At 40.0% G+C, this 15,308-nt stretch overlaps 1 protein-coding gene across 7 annotated transcripts in view; it reads right to left on the reverse strand.

Annotated features, from left to right (window-relative positions):
- RASGRP3 (RAS guanyl releasing protein 3) overlaps window positions 1–15,308 on the reverse strand; it is a 106,359-nt gene that overhangs the window by 42,310 nt on the left and 48,741 nt on the right. The window lies entirely within an intron of this gene.

Raw genomic sequence — 15,308 nt, forward strand, 5'->3', positions numbered from 1 at the left:
AGCACAGGCAGACAAAGAGGCAGGCAGAGGCAGAGGGAGAAGCAGGCTCCCTGCCGAGCAAGGAGCCTGATGTGGGACTCGATCCCAGGACCCTGGGATCATGACCTGAGCCGAAGGCAGCTGCTTCACCAACTGAGCCACCCAGGCGTCCCATGTGACATGTTATTTTTAAAATCAAGTCGTTTTCCTTTAATTCAGCCTATTACAATTCTGCAAGTGTGGCAAAATTGAAATTTATACACATAGTGTAAGACACTATTTTGGTCCAAATATACTTCTATTATTGGAGTACTCCTTAAGAATTTCCAAACACTGACCTTGGAGTGTTAGTAAATCTCCAGAATAGTTTGTTGTGGTGATCATCAAACTCTAACTCTAAATCACTCCTGACTGTCTCAACATGAATGTCAATGTTATTTTAGTCCAGGTTGTTTAGTCTCCCGATGGTTTGGGACTTGCTTTAGTGTTGATAGGTACTCTCTGGCTGCAAGGAAAATTATTGCTCCCCAGCATCCACATTTTCTCGCAAGTTTGAAAAGGACACCATAAGCCAAATTTCTCCAGGGCTTGAATTACTTCTAAGAGAGAAGTTCTCACTTCCAAAGGGCAATAGATTTCTGTTGGGTGTGATTTCCAAAGGCTATGATGTATTCATGCAGTGAAAAGTCTTTCACTAACATGAACGCCTCTATCTTCAAATAAATCCTCGTGAGGTTGTCTAGGACAATAAGAACTATGCTCCCAAGTTTAGAAATAGTAAAAAGAGCCAACTCTATGCAGCTGTCCATTAAGAGACATAAATTAGCACCCCAGCCTCTTGACTCAGAATCTTGGATTGGATTTCAACATTAGATAAGCAAATGGGGAAAGTCTTACTTACCTCCGACTACAAGGTCATTAATCCTGCTTTCTTTGCTAGATTGTTGAAGGAGTTATAGAGGTAATGTAAAATCTATCCACTGAATGTCTTCTAAAACACTGGGTGCTCAGGAAAGCTCTCTCTCTTTGCCCACTCTACCTCTTCCCTTCCAGTATTTAAGGGTTTCTAAGTTGAGGACTTAGGTGAAGTAGAAGACATATGTTTGAAGTGACAGGAAGAGAGATGTTAAGTTAGAGAAGGAAAAAGGAGAAAAAGTATTGTGACACTGGAGCTTCTAGGAGTAGGGCAGGTGGCCTCATCAGCAATGGAATCTCATTCTTGAAAGTTCTCAAGCCAAAGTAAAGTAATGACTATCAGAGATGTTGTAGGCTTAATTCCCAGATGGTGTCTAGGAAGCATGCCAGAATGACAGCAAAGGTTGCTCCTGGCTCCAGGACTGTAGGATTTATAAGGTGAAATATTATATCTAGTGAGTATTCAATAAACAGTTTTGAAATGATTTTGGCCCTATATGAACTTCCAAAGGTAGTCTTGTCTATAGTTTTATCTCTATTGCAATAAAAAACTAACAAAAACCCATAAAGACTCTTTCCTCCTAATGGCAGATATTGTCTTTATGTATTAATAACCACAAACACGTCTTTGCTTTTTTTGACCCTCATATGATCAATTAATTGTAAACACCACTGCACTCAGACCGTCCATTTGACCCTCACATGGAGATAAGGGGGGGGGTGTCTCTAAATGCCTAAGTCCTTAGTGAAAATGACTGCTTGATTACAAACCTTAAGCCTTAAGGATTAACATAGCATTTGTTGTTCTGGCCATGTTCAAGCTTAATCTCCCTTTCTCACCACAGACGTGAGACCTAAAATGTGCTGTGATTATATTCTCTGAAACTCCATGGGAGAATCAAGACTATTAAGTTCAGTAAGAGAAATGATAGCAAAACCCTGAAAAAAAATCAGGTTATTTGACAAATACTGAGGATCTATTAGAAACCAGATACTAAGCAAGATACCAGAGTAGCTGGTAAAAGAGATTGGGAGCAGAGAGAAGGATAAATTGGTGAGCAAGAAAGACATAATTCTTTTTTTTTTTTAACATCTTCATTTTATTTTTTTCATGTTCCAAGATTCATTGTTTATCCACCACACCTACACCCACTGCTCCATGCAATATGTGCCCTCCTTAATACCCTCCACCAGGCTCACCCATCTCCTCTCCCCCCGCCCCCTCATAACCCTCAGTTTGTTTCCCAGAATCCAGTCTCTCATTTTTCATCTCCCCCTCTGATTTCCCTCAATTCATATTTCCTTTCCTTCTGCTAATGTCCCCCATGTTAGTCTTTATGCTCCACAAGTAAATGAAACCATATGAAAATTGACTTGCTCTGCTGAACTTATTTCACTCAGCATAATCTCCTCCAGTTCTGTCCATGTTGATGCAAAAGTTGGGTATTCATCCTTTCTGATGGCTGTGTAATATTCCACTGTATATATCGACCACATCTTCTTTATCCATTTGTCTGTTGAAGGGCATCTCAGCTCTTTCCACAGTTTGGCAATTGTGGACATTGCTGCTATGAACATTGGGGTACATATGGCCCTTCTTTTCACTACATCTGTATCTTTGGTGTAAATGCCCGGTAGCACAATTGCAGGGTCATGTGACCCTGCAAGAAAGACATAATTCTGATACTCTAGCAAAGAATTAAACAAGTTATTGCAATAAAGAATCCCAGGAAGGGGAGGAGCACTACTTTAGTCTAGGAGCCAAAGGAGTTTTAGCTAGGCAAAGAGTAGATAGGAAGATGGCAATAATGAAAAGCTGAAAGACATAGAGTGATTGAAGTACTGAATGTGGTGAGACATGAGACTCAGAAGTTCATAGGAGTAGCTCATGAACAGTACTGTAAGCTATATGAAGAAGTATGAACTCTATCTGAAAGGCAATAGGAAACCGTGATTTCAAAGATGAGTAAGAGTGTGGCATGATCCTATCTAGACTTTTTAAAGATTCCTCCAGCTGCAGTATGGAAAAGAGATGAGTAGAGATGTACACAGATGATCGTGAAGCCCGTTAGTAGTTAGTTATGACCATCTAGGCAAGAGATGATTGTTATCTCAACCAGTATGTGGCAATAGAGATGAAGAAGACTGGTTGGTTACAGGTTATAATTTGAAGATAGATCCAACAAGATTAGCTGATTGAATGGCTTTGGGGACTGAGCAGAAAGGAGCAATCAGGGATAATGTCCAGGTTTCTAGCAAACCATTTGGTTGGGTTATGAAGCCATTCCCCTGAGACTGAAAAAACGAGAAAAAGGGAAAGGAGAAGGAAGTTCATTTTGGACAATGATGAGTGCATTTTTAAATGTGTTGAGTTAGAGATGTCTGAGATATCCAAAGGGAAATGTTGACTTAGCTTCTGGATACACTATTACAGATTTCTGAATTGGCACCTGAGCATATTTAAGTGCTAACAATCAGTGGAAAGGAAAATTTAAGAACAGGAGAAAAAGAATTTAATCTATATAATAAGGTCCCCAAGAGGACAGAGGTGATGTACCCTTTTATAGGTGGAGGGATTTACCTTGGATAAGGTAGCAGGTCACCTTTTTAAATTTAACATGAGGAAAGAGGTGGGAAATGGGTAGAGGTATAGGTAGGTCTGTCCATTTGATAGTAGGGAGTTGAGGAATTTTCTAATGACTCATTTACTCTAAAAAGAAGGAGACAAGGTCATCTGCTGGAAGATCTGAGGTTTATCAAGAGGGAAAAAAAATATGCAGGAGATGTTATAAAGCACAGAAGAAACCAGAATTACTGGGCTATCTCCCATTATTTCCATTGAAAAGGCTGATGTTTCTCTTCTGGAGTTTGTTTTGAAAGAAATTTAGTGTTCCCTGTTCCCTGGGTGACATCACTCACTTATGCCATGTTTCTGAAATCATTTAACTTTTCTGGAACAACTTATACAGCAAGTTCCTTCTTTATGAAGCAGGCAATTCTGAGTTAATGCCATTATGGTCTAGTCACATGTGGTTTCCATAACTCAGAGCTAAAGCATGGCTGGCATTTGCTAGGTAGTTTCATCACAAGGACACGAGCCCCTTCCATTTCATCTAGCTTTGTTTCAAATGGTGAAGAAGAGGACAGACACTATTGGAGAAGTCATTTGTCTCCCACACTTTGTCTTGATCCAGGATACTGCATTCCAAAGCTACAGCCTCAGTCACCATCCCCCTGTCTTGCACTTTCCCTGCGGGGACTTCTGTCTCTCTCTGCCCCCCCCCCCCCCACACTCACCAATGCCCTAATTATCCATTACCTCTAAAAAAAGGTCATAAATAAAAAGATACATTACTGTTTCTTCTCAGTTCATTCTTTATACCTGGCATTCTTATTTCTGTATTGGTGGTTATTTTTTTTAGATTTTATTTATTTATTTGACACAGAGAGAGAGATCACAAGTAGACAGAGCAACAGGCAGAGGAAGAGAGGGAAGCAGGCTCCCCGCTGAACAGAAAGCCCTACACGGGGCTTGATCCTAAGACCCCAAGATCATGACAGGAGAAGGCAGAGGCCCAACTCACTGAGCCACCCAGGTACCCTGTATTGGTGGTGTTTTAACTTTGATTTTCCTTCTCACTTCTTTCCACATTGCCTCTTAGTTCTTTGAATTGCTCTTTCTACCTTATTTCCTCCATTCAGTAACTCTTGTCATGGCCTCATTGTCATTATTGTCAATGTTGATTCTATCACAGACCAACCAGGATAGTACATACTGAGGAAATGAGTTTATTTATTTGCTTATAGCAAAGTTATAACATTTTAAGTGGGCCATCACGATGACCCAGAGTCCAGTATCCCACATTTATACAGAGTGGAGCAAAATCCCCAAAGGTTATTTAACAATGACATATGGAGTAGCTGTGGAAAATATTTTCTCAACTCTAGAGTAATTTTTTTTTATTCTTGCCTTGGATAGGTTTACTTAATGTGATAATGAGTTTTTCCTGGGTTTTAAGCTTTCACTGTTGTTGTTTTTCTCCTACAAAGAGCTTTTCCTAAATCAGTAGGGCATTAATAATCAACATTCTTGTGGATTTTGTGTGTGTGTGTGTGTGTGTGTGTGTATTTTAGAAAACAAAGTAATAATATCTTCTTCAAATACTACTTGTTCGTGGCATGTGATGTGATACACATAATGTTGGGGAAAACTAGCTATATGATGTTTAAATCTTATAACATCCCCAAAGCAAAATATTATTTTCCCCATTTCATAGATGAGGAGATTAAGGCCTATGGAGGTTAAGTTACTTGTCCCATCATGTGACTAGCTTAGTGACAAAGCCAGCTCTGACTTGGAAAATTTATATTTTTCTTACTACCAATAGAAATTTTAGCTGTTGTTAAGGCTTGCCTATTAGATCAATTTCTGAGCATTGTCTAGAACAAATGTGTACTATGCCTCTGCTTCATTTCTAAGCATTCTATCACTGGCTCTATTGTCTGCAGATGAATAACCATTATTATTAGAGCAAGCTTGGCATTTCAGGGACTCACTGGTACCAAATACTGAACGGAAGTCAATAACTAGCTCAGAGCTCATTCCACAAGGCCCTGTTGTAGTTTGGGTTAACAATTAAGTAACAAGGTTAAGCTGCATTATATTTATTCTTTCTTGGTTAACTGAAATATACTATTGTCAACCCAACGGACATATCTACAGCTATCTGACATGAGTTGAATGACAAATGAGAATCTTAAAGAAACTCTAGGAATATATATGAGATTCCAAAGTCCAACAAGGAGGTATTTTCCTAGCATTAGGCTGAAGCTAAACACAGAGGAGAACCGATATACACACATATTAGACATTTGCAATCTGATGGTTTCCAGAAAAACACATTCAACTCCATGGAAAGGTTATGACCTACTACAGCAACTCTAGTGTTCAAATTATAAATAAAATCTCAAAATAAGATTCAGAACTAGAAAATATTTAGCTTATAAGTTAAAATTTTAAGCCTTGGGAAAACAGTTTTTGTGAAGACCAGTGTTTTCTTCAGCATTATATTCATAAGAATCTCGTCTGTGGCACTAATGCTTGGGAAGGACCTGGTTCCAAATCCCCTGAAATGAAGTCACATCCCCTTATTCACTGACTCCAGACTGAGCTTGATTATGATGTTGGTGGAGGAGAAGGAGGAGAAGGTCATTGTTTTGAATGCTGTCTGTACCATCACTGTGCTGATGCTTTATCCATTGAACTCTGGGAGGCCAGTATTCTCCCCAGAAATCTAGCAACAAATAAAGCACAGTTCTACCTTGTTACTTAGTTGTTATAAAAAATTTCAAGGAAGCCAGGTTCCAGGATGAGGTCTGAGCTGGTTATTGACTTCTATTCTGTACTTGGTACCAGCACTAACATGGTATTGTCTATGTGCCCACCAGGGGCAAGGAGACATTTTCAGTAACTGGCATGAGTAAATAAAACTCTTAGGGATCCACCCACTGGGGCCAAAGGACAAACTTGGGCGTTAGAGTCTACATAAAGGAGGTTCTAAGAGAATGAAGATACTATACAGAAAGCCTCTAAGAAAAAAAAGAATGTGAACAGAAGGCACAGCTTGCAGTATACTCTTTCTCTCTGACCTACCACTGTTCTGTGCTGGGAGTGGAAGCTGCTTATCTTTGAGAACACTAGGAAAGCATTTTATTTTATTTCTTCTTCTTCTTCTTTTTTTTTTCCTAAAAGCAGGCTTCCCCGTAAGCAGGGAGCTCAATGTGGGGCTTGATCCCAGGACCCTAGGATCATGATCTGGGCTGAAGGCAGATGGCAAATGACTGAGCCACCCAGGCACCCCAGAAAAGCATTTTAAAACCTGAGTTCAAAGTTGTTTCATGGGAATTCAGCAAGAAACACTAACATAATGAAAAACTGACTTCCATGCTCACAGAAAGGCATTTGTTTGGTTGAGAGAAAAAAAAGCCAATGATTATTAAATATCTACTAACCATTAAGTGCTATGATATGGGCTGGAGATGTAAAGAGCTCATTTAGGATCCTACATCCCACTGCAGTTTACAGATCATAAACCAGTCATTATAAAACAATGAGCCCATTAAGTCCAGTGTCAGAGAAACAAGCCCTGGGTGTTATGGGAGTACAAAAATGGGATAAAATTCAACCAAAGGGAGCTGGGAAAGCTTCCTGGAAGAGGAGACATCTGAGAATATTAAGTTTTATGGGTCACAAAACTAGAATGGAAAATACAAGTTAAAGTCAGTGTTATCAGATAGCCAAGTGCCCTCCTCAATATCCATCACCTGGCTACCCCATCCCTCCCTGCCCCTCCCCTCCCCTCCAGCAACCCTCAGTTTGTTTCCTATGATTAAGAGACTCTCACGGTTTTTTCCCTCTCTGATTTCACCTTGTTTTATTTTTCCCTCCCTTCCCGTATGATCCTCTGTTTTGTTTCTTAATTCCGTGTATATGAGATCATATGATAACTGTCTTTCTCAACTGACTTATTTCACTTAGCATAATACCCTCTAGTTCCAGTCACGTCATTGCAAATGGCAAGACTTAGATTTCCTCCTTTTTAAGTGAAATGGTGCATGTTATCATTTAAATGAAAACTTTTTTATTTTATTTTATTTTTTATTTATTTATTAGACAGACAGAGATCACAAGCAGGCAGAGAAGCAGGCAGAGAGAGGAGGAAGCAGGCTCCCCGCTGAGCAGAGAGCCCGATGCGGGGCTCGATCCCAGGACCCTGGGATCACGACCTGAGCCGAAGGCAGAGGCCTAACCCACTGAGCCACCCAGGTGCCCCTAAATGAAAACTTTTGATCCTATTTAGAAACCAATTCATTCATGGTACTCTTTTGTGGGATGGTAAAGTCCCAGTTTTCAAATACTTCTGAATCAGGGATTTGGGGCTAGACCTTTTACTGAAAACAATTGAAAGTGAAGTGTAGGAACAAAAAATGTTTTTAAGATTATTTCCGTACTCTCAGTTAAATGTATAGAGCCTGAAGGCCATAATTAGAAGACTCCACTTAATGACTTTGTCATTCTCTCTGATTTCATGTCTTTTTCCTACAGCAAGTGTTTCTTCCTTTCTTCAAAAGGAAAACAAATCTCAAGAGGTGGTAATATCTCCTTCTTCTCATTTAAGGCATTAACTAATTCCACTTTACTCCTGAAAAGAAATCCCTGTACATAGCAACAAAAGAGAAAATACTAGTGACTAACAAGCGTCCGTAGTATCTTAGGTCCCTATTTAACTACCTTAAGCCTTGTTTTCATCATCCCTAACACGAGAGAAACAATATTACTCTGTCTTCCTCATCAGAACAAAAAAAAGCTCTTTTAGAAAAGGTTTTCAGAGCATAAAACCCAATGGGAAAAAAAAGGAAGTCCTAGAATTACGAAATGTTTCCAACTATATTTGTAAAGTGGTTATTTGGAATTTAGAGTATATTTTTCTACTAGAACAACATTATACATGGATTAATAGCACATTACATACAGAGGAAAAGGAGTTTGGTGGGCATCTATCAAAATGCTGAAAAGAACTTTTGGAATTCTCGTGGAGTTTACAGGTTGATGGAAGTAATTGGTTCATATGCCAAATTACTCTTCGGAAATTGTGTAACTGCTAGAAACATGAATCAGATGGGTTTATTAGAGGATCTAGAGACACACAGGAAGAGGGGGGGAAAGGGAGAACATGGATCCTTTCCACAAAGTAAATACTGAAGAGTTGGAGAAGGCAAAGGACTAGAAATAAGGGTTTTGTTGATCCCATTATAAAAAGGAAGAATTAATGAATTGGAGCTAAACTGCTAGCAGCTTGAGTAAAGATGGCCAAGTCTGGCCAAAACCAGAAACAAAGAATACCAGCTCCCCATTGGCCAACTCTCGTATCTCTCCCATCCTTGAAGGCCAAGTAGAATTTGCTGGATTTGTTTCATTCCCTCTTCAGATGACCCAAATCAAGCTCTGTCCAGTTCTTCCCTCACTTCCCACTCCCACACTTGACCAAAACTACTCTGGTGGAGTCCCCACATTTATGCTAAGGCTCAGCAGCCTTGTGTTACCTCTTTACCACACTCCCCCTGAAATTCTTCCCTTGGGTGATTTTCCTGACATCTTCTCTTCCCTGGTTTTCCTCCCGTGCCTCTGGTCACACCTTCTCAGTCACACACAGACTCCCCTCCTTCTGCTGGGGGCCCACAGGTATCTATGCCTGGACTTTCCTTCTCACCTCAGACTCTCCATGGTTAACTCACCCACAACCATGGCTTCAACTACTTCCATGTCAGTAACTCCAAATCAGACTGAGGCCAGCTGCAAGGTGTACAGTAGAGGGCCAAGAGTGGGGGCTGCCACTTAGGAGTGGGTGCATTTAGGAAAGTTTTATTTAACTTGAGGATAGGTTTTCATATCTAACCATCTTACATTGCTAGTGGAGATATGAAATGATGCAGCCACTTTGGAAAACAACTTGGAAGTTCCTCAAAAACTTCAACATAGAGTTGCCTATGATTCAGCAAATTCACTCCTAGGTAGATAGATCCATGAAAGAACTGAAAATATATGTCTACACAAAAGCTTGTACACAACTGTTCAAAAGTATTATTCATAATAGTCCAAAAGTTAAAACAACCCAAATTTCCATGAACTGATAAAGAGATGGACAAAATAAAGTATATCCCTACAATGGAATTTTATTCAGCCATAAAAAAGCATAAGGAACTGATACATCCCACAATATGGGTACACCTTGAAAAAATGATGCTAAGTGATAAAGGCCAGACCAAAAAAAAAAGCCATATGTTATAGAGCTCTATTTATATGAAAGCCCAGAATAGGCTATACTCATGACTTTGACTCTACTCATACAGACAGAAAGTAAATTAGTGGCTTCCAGGAGCTGAGGGAAAGGAGGCATAGGAGTGACTACAATGAGTTGAGGGTTTCTTTTTGGGATGATGAAAACGTTCTGAAGTTTGATAGTAGCAGTTGTGCTACAAACTTGTGAACAGACTAAAAATCACTAAGCTATACACTTTTTAAAAAAAGATTTTTATTTATTTATTTGACAGAGAGAGAGATCACAAGTAAGCAGAGAGGCAGGCAGTGGGGGTGGGGGGGAAGCAGGCTCCCTTCTGAGCAGAGAGCCCGATGTGGGGCTCGATTCCAGGACCCCAAGATCATGACCTGAGCCAAAGGCAGAGGCTTAACCCACTGAGCTACCCCAGTGCCCCTACACTTTTTTTTTTTTAAAGATTTTATTTATTTATTTAATTGTCAGAGAGAGAGAGAGAGAGTGCACACAAACATGCAGAGAGGCAGGCAGAAGTGGAGAGAGAAGCAGTCTCCCTGCTGAGCAAGGAGCCTGATGCGGGACTTGATCCCAGGACCCCAGGATCATGACCTGAGCCAACGGCAGTGGCTTAACTGATTGAGCCACCCAGGCGTCTCTAAGCTAAACACTTTATTTTTTTATTTTTTTTTTAAGCTAAACACTTTAAAAGGGCAGATTCCAAAAGCCTGTGAATTATATTTCTACTAAATTTTTTTGATTACTTAAAAAAATATGTCCTCTTCACCCTCCTAAACTTCTGTATCTGTTTCTCCTTCCTGGATGTGTGGCTCCGTCTACCTCCCAGGACTCCATGCCAGAAACTTGGGGCTCCTCCTAGACCTCCCAGGGCCTTCTTGCACTATCCCTCCATACCCAAGTCTGCTCATCTACCTCCCAAATGCTTCTTATATGGGTTCACCCCTCTTCCTCTCCAGTGCTTCTCCTGGGTTTTTGGAGATGGGGCCTTTGGGAGGTCATGAGTTCATGAAGGTAATTTATTGCTTAAACCACCCAGTGTATGGTATGTTTGTTACAGGAGCCTGACCTGACCAGGACAACATGCTTTGGATATATTTTTTCCTTTTTTTAGAATGTTTTCCTTTCCCTCTCTAAGTCTGTTTGGTAATCATATACTCTTTTTATTTAAATTTAGATGTTATTTATTTATTCGCCAGAAAGAGAACAAGACAGCAAAAGCAAGAGAGAGAAAGAGAGCACAAGCAGGGGGGAACAGGCAGAGGGAGAAGCAAACTTCCTGCTGAGCGGGGACCCTGATGTGGAACTTCAGGATCCCAAGACCCCAGGGCCCCAGGATCATGACCTGAGCCAAAGACAGCCGCTTAACTGACTGAGCCTGCAGGTGTCCCACATACTCACTTCTTAAATGCCCACTTGAATTCTTCTCCTCCCTTCCAGCTCCTCTGGGAAGATTTTTGGCACTCAACGTACTGACTTGAGTGAGTCTTTGTCTGACTTTTGTTACTGAATGGTTCTGTCCCCCCAGTAGTTTCTTAAGAACCAGACAGTGTCCTTTGTCTTTCTAGCTCTCGACCCAGAAGTGTGTCTGATACCTGCATATGCTTATCTTGCTCCGTCACCTGACTCTTCCCACATGATCTGCAGACTTCAAATTTGTTTCTTTTCCACTTTTCCCCTCTACTCTTATTTTTGTCTTGAATTTTTTTTAATTGAATGAATTTACTCCTCTTATATTAACTGCCCCTGATGGAATTTCAAGACATGCTTCCAGATTTTTATTACAGATTTATGTTACAGAGAATAAAATTACACTGAATACTTCTTCCAGTCATTTTATCATTTATTTAATAAACACTTATTTCTGTGCCAGACACTGTGATTAACACCATGGCAGAGGTACAAGCTTATATCAGGCACAGATTGTGATCTCAGGGGCCTTAGAATCTAAAGAAGGCGGGGGGGGGGGGTTCAAAATAAACAGAAATGACGATACAGGGCATTATGAAAGAGTCACGAGAGAAGTAAAAACTTCTGACTCACAGAGTTGGGCTGTGGCCTTAAAGCATGAGTGGGGTTGCACTGAGTGGAGAAAAGGAGAAACCACATGTAAAGAAAATGACACTGAAAAAGGCAGAGAACGGTGGAGAAGCAGGAATGCTAACAGAATAGGGAGCTCTTAAAACTGGAATTAAAGAATCTATGTGTTCATTCTTTCATTCAACAAACATTGAGGGGGGAGAGCAGGAGGACCATGTTGTAAGGAGCAGAACTAAAAGCCACTGTGAAGGTCTGTGTGATAGAATCCCAACGTAGCCCTTCTCTGTGGCTTTGCACAAGCTTCACATGTTTTAGTCGCTTGATGAGTTCTGAGTAGAGCTGGACGGTTGGATAAGAGTCTGGACTCAAGAGCCAGACCCCTGGGACCAAATTTGACTTTTGTGCTTTCTAGTATGTGGCCTTGGGCACTTTATGGAATCTTACTGTGTCTCTGTATCTTTAGTTATAAACTTGGATAGTAATAGGATCTATGTTGTAGGGTTGTTCCAAGAATTAAATGAGTTACTATAGGTTAGGGGCTTATTTACTGGAACATAGTATGCCCTTGATAAGTGTTAGCTACTATTATTTTTTTCTAGGTAAATGACGACATTCTACTTAAGGAATAAATGATTCCTATTTATATCATTTCTCTCGAAGTTATAAGCCCCATAATTTTACCTACATATAGTCATTTTGCAAAAGAAAGAAAGAAATATGAGAGAGAGAGAGACAAAGAAACTGGGGGAAAGGCAGCACGGGCTAGGAATGTGAGGTATGAAATGAGAACTAGTTGAAATCTCATTTCTTCTAGCTGACTTAGGCCCACATTTCCTTAAATAAAGAATCCAAAATCAGCTTCTTACTATGTAATATTCACTATTTGGGAGGACAAAGTAGCTGCCTCTAGACATACAATCCAAACTATTAATATTCACCTACTTATACATATGTATATATAATGTACCTAAAGTACATATATATATTAAAGATTTTATTATTTATTTATTTATTTGCCAGAGAGAGAGAGCGAGCACAAGCAGGGGGAGCAGCAGTCAGAGGAAGAAGAAGGCTCCCCACTGAGCAAGGAGCTCAATGTGGAACTCAATCTCAGGACCCTGGGATCATGACTGGAGTCGAAGGCAGACACTAAATGACTGAGCCATCGAGGCATCCCTCAACTATTTTTATCGATCAGTTATAATCTATTTTTTTTAAAAGATTTTATTTATTTATTTGACAGAGAGAAATTACAAGTACACTGAGAGGCAGGCAGAGAGAGAGAGAAGGAAGCAGGCTCCCTGCTGAGCAGAGAGCCCGATGCGGGGCTCGATCCCAGGACCCTGAGATCATGACCTGAGCCGAAGGCAGCGGCTTAACCCACTGAGCCACCCAGGCGCCCCAGTTATAATCTATTTTTTTAAAGAAATATCTATCAAGCATTTAAGTACTTAAGGGGATACACAGACACATACAGGTCCCCAAAGACGTCAAAGAGGAGGAGATTTTAGTAGATTCCTATAGAAACCCCAGTAGTATTTCATGTGTGCCAAAGAGTCATGAAGAGGATCCAAGTTTTAACATTGCCATCATTTTTCTCCAGCATGGGAATAAATGCATATTAGGTTATTAATATCCATAAAAGCAATTCTTGAGGGGAGAAATCACACAAAGGCATTTCCACCAAGAGTTCTCCTGATGGATCTCCGAGTCACAATAAGGATGTTGAAGAGTTGAAATAGTAAGTGAAACCAGGCTGGGCACTAAAATTAGAATCATCAGCTTCTGTGGTAATTTGTGGGGATTTCACAAGTCCCCGTGTTCACACAGTTTTAAACCCTCACCAATCTTTATCTCACCACAATATCTCATTTTCAGTGACTTTTTTTTTTCAACAGCTCTAATTTCTAGTCCAGGAACCAGAGCATGTATTTATTTATTTAGCTATTTTACCATGCCTCAACTGTTAATCACATACAACCTGAAAGGATTTAGCAAACATGGAGGTGAAAAGATACTTCCTCACTACTTAATGCAATGCTGATTACGATTATTTATTGCCTTCTTATGACAGAAAAGTACAAATGAAAATGTTTAAACCTCTCATTATCTTATTACTATCAGTAATATTTGGTTTGGGTGATAAAGGGGGGGAAAAGCTACCATAAAACGGTCAGTAACTGGGGAAAAAAAAATACTGGACTATCTCAAAGGTGTCTAAATGAAATATAAAGGAATACTCAAGACCCAAACTGTGTTACCTTCAGTATCTAAAGCAATGTGAAGGGAGCTCGAGTTTGATAAAAGTGTTTTTGGTTCTCAGGCATTCTAGTCATTTTTTTCCCAAAATTCAGTTTTGCTTTTGGATAAGGGAGTCTTGATTTCAGTAATGTGCTGTCTACACGGTGCCAAACATTCATTTTATAAAAACTAGAAAATTGTTTATGTCGTCTAGATGTCTCCAAGTATCCATATCCTCGTTGTAGTACGGAGTGATCTGAATCACCCCAGTGAGTTTTTTAATTTGAGAACTATGTTCGTGGCAAAATGACTGAACAGATGCTATGTACGTGACATCAGCAACATCTTGAATAGGTGTTCTTGTGGGTCCTAACACAAAGTCATACTTTCTATAAAAAATCTAAGAAACTAGCTCTAAAGTCATAGAAATTAAATATAAAAGTACTGCTTAAATATTCTATTGTTCTCAAATGCTTTTCTTTTTATTTTAAAGATTTTATTTATTTATTTGACAGACAGAGATCACAAGTAGGCAGAAAGGCAGTCAGAGAGAGGAAGGGAGGCAGGTTCCCTGCCGAGCAGAGAGCCCGATGCGGGACTCGATCCCAGAACCCTGAGACCATGACCTGAGCTGAAAGCAGAGGCTTTAACCCACTGAGCCACCCAGGCACCCCTCAAATGCTTTTTTGACGTTTTTCTCTTTATCTGAGAATGCTTATTTAAAGACATACAAATACTGAACCACAAGTCAAGTTCTTTTCTCCAAATTAAAGATGGTGCAAAATAAGGTCTTCCTCACTCAGCATCCACAATTATAAAACAGTGACCTCTTGGACAGAGACCTGGCCCACAGATTTTGTTTGTTTGTTTGTTTATTTTTTTAATTAGGCCCACACAGAATTGGCTCTCACAAAGATTCAGAATTTTTCCATTATTTGCAACATGCACAAGTCCAGACTCTCACTTTTTACAAATCCAGTTTTCTAGATTTTTTAAAAAGATTTTATTTATTTATTTGAGAGAGAGAGAGCATGAGCAGGGGGGAGAGGGGGAGAAGCAGGACCTTGGGACCATGACCTGAGCCTAAGGCAGACACATAACTGACTGAGCCACCCAGGCGCCGCAGTTTCACTCATTGTAATATTTTCTTGGCCCTGCAGACATTTGCATTTTTGAGCTCCAACCTCAGACACATCAGGCTGCCAATTGACATCACAGATGCTCAGCGAAAGCAAAGGAGGACTCTTCCCTGGGCAGATCTTAACAATGTTACTATTCGTGGAT

Source organism: Mustela nivalis (assembly GCF_964662115.1).
Source record: "Mustela nivalis genome assembly, chromosome: 8".
NCBI lineage: Eukaryota > Metazoa > Chordata > Mammalia > Carnivora > Mustelidae > Mustela > Mustela nivalis.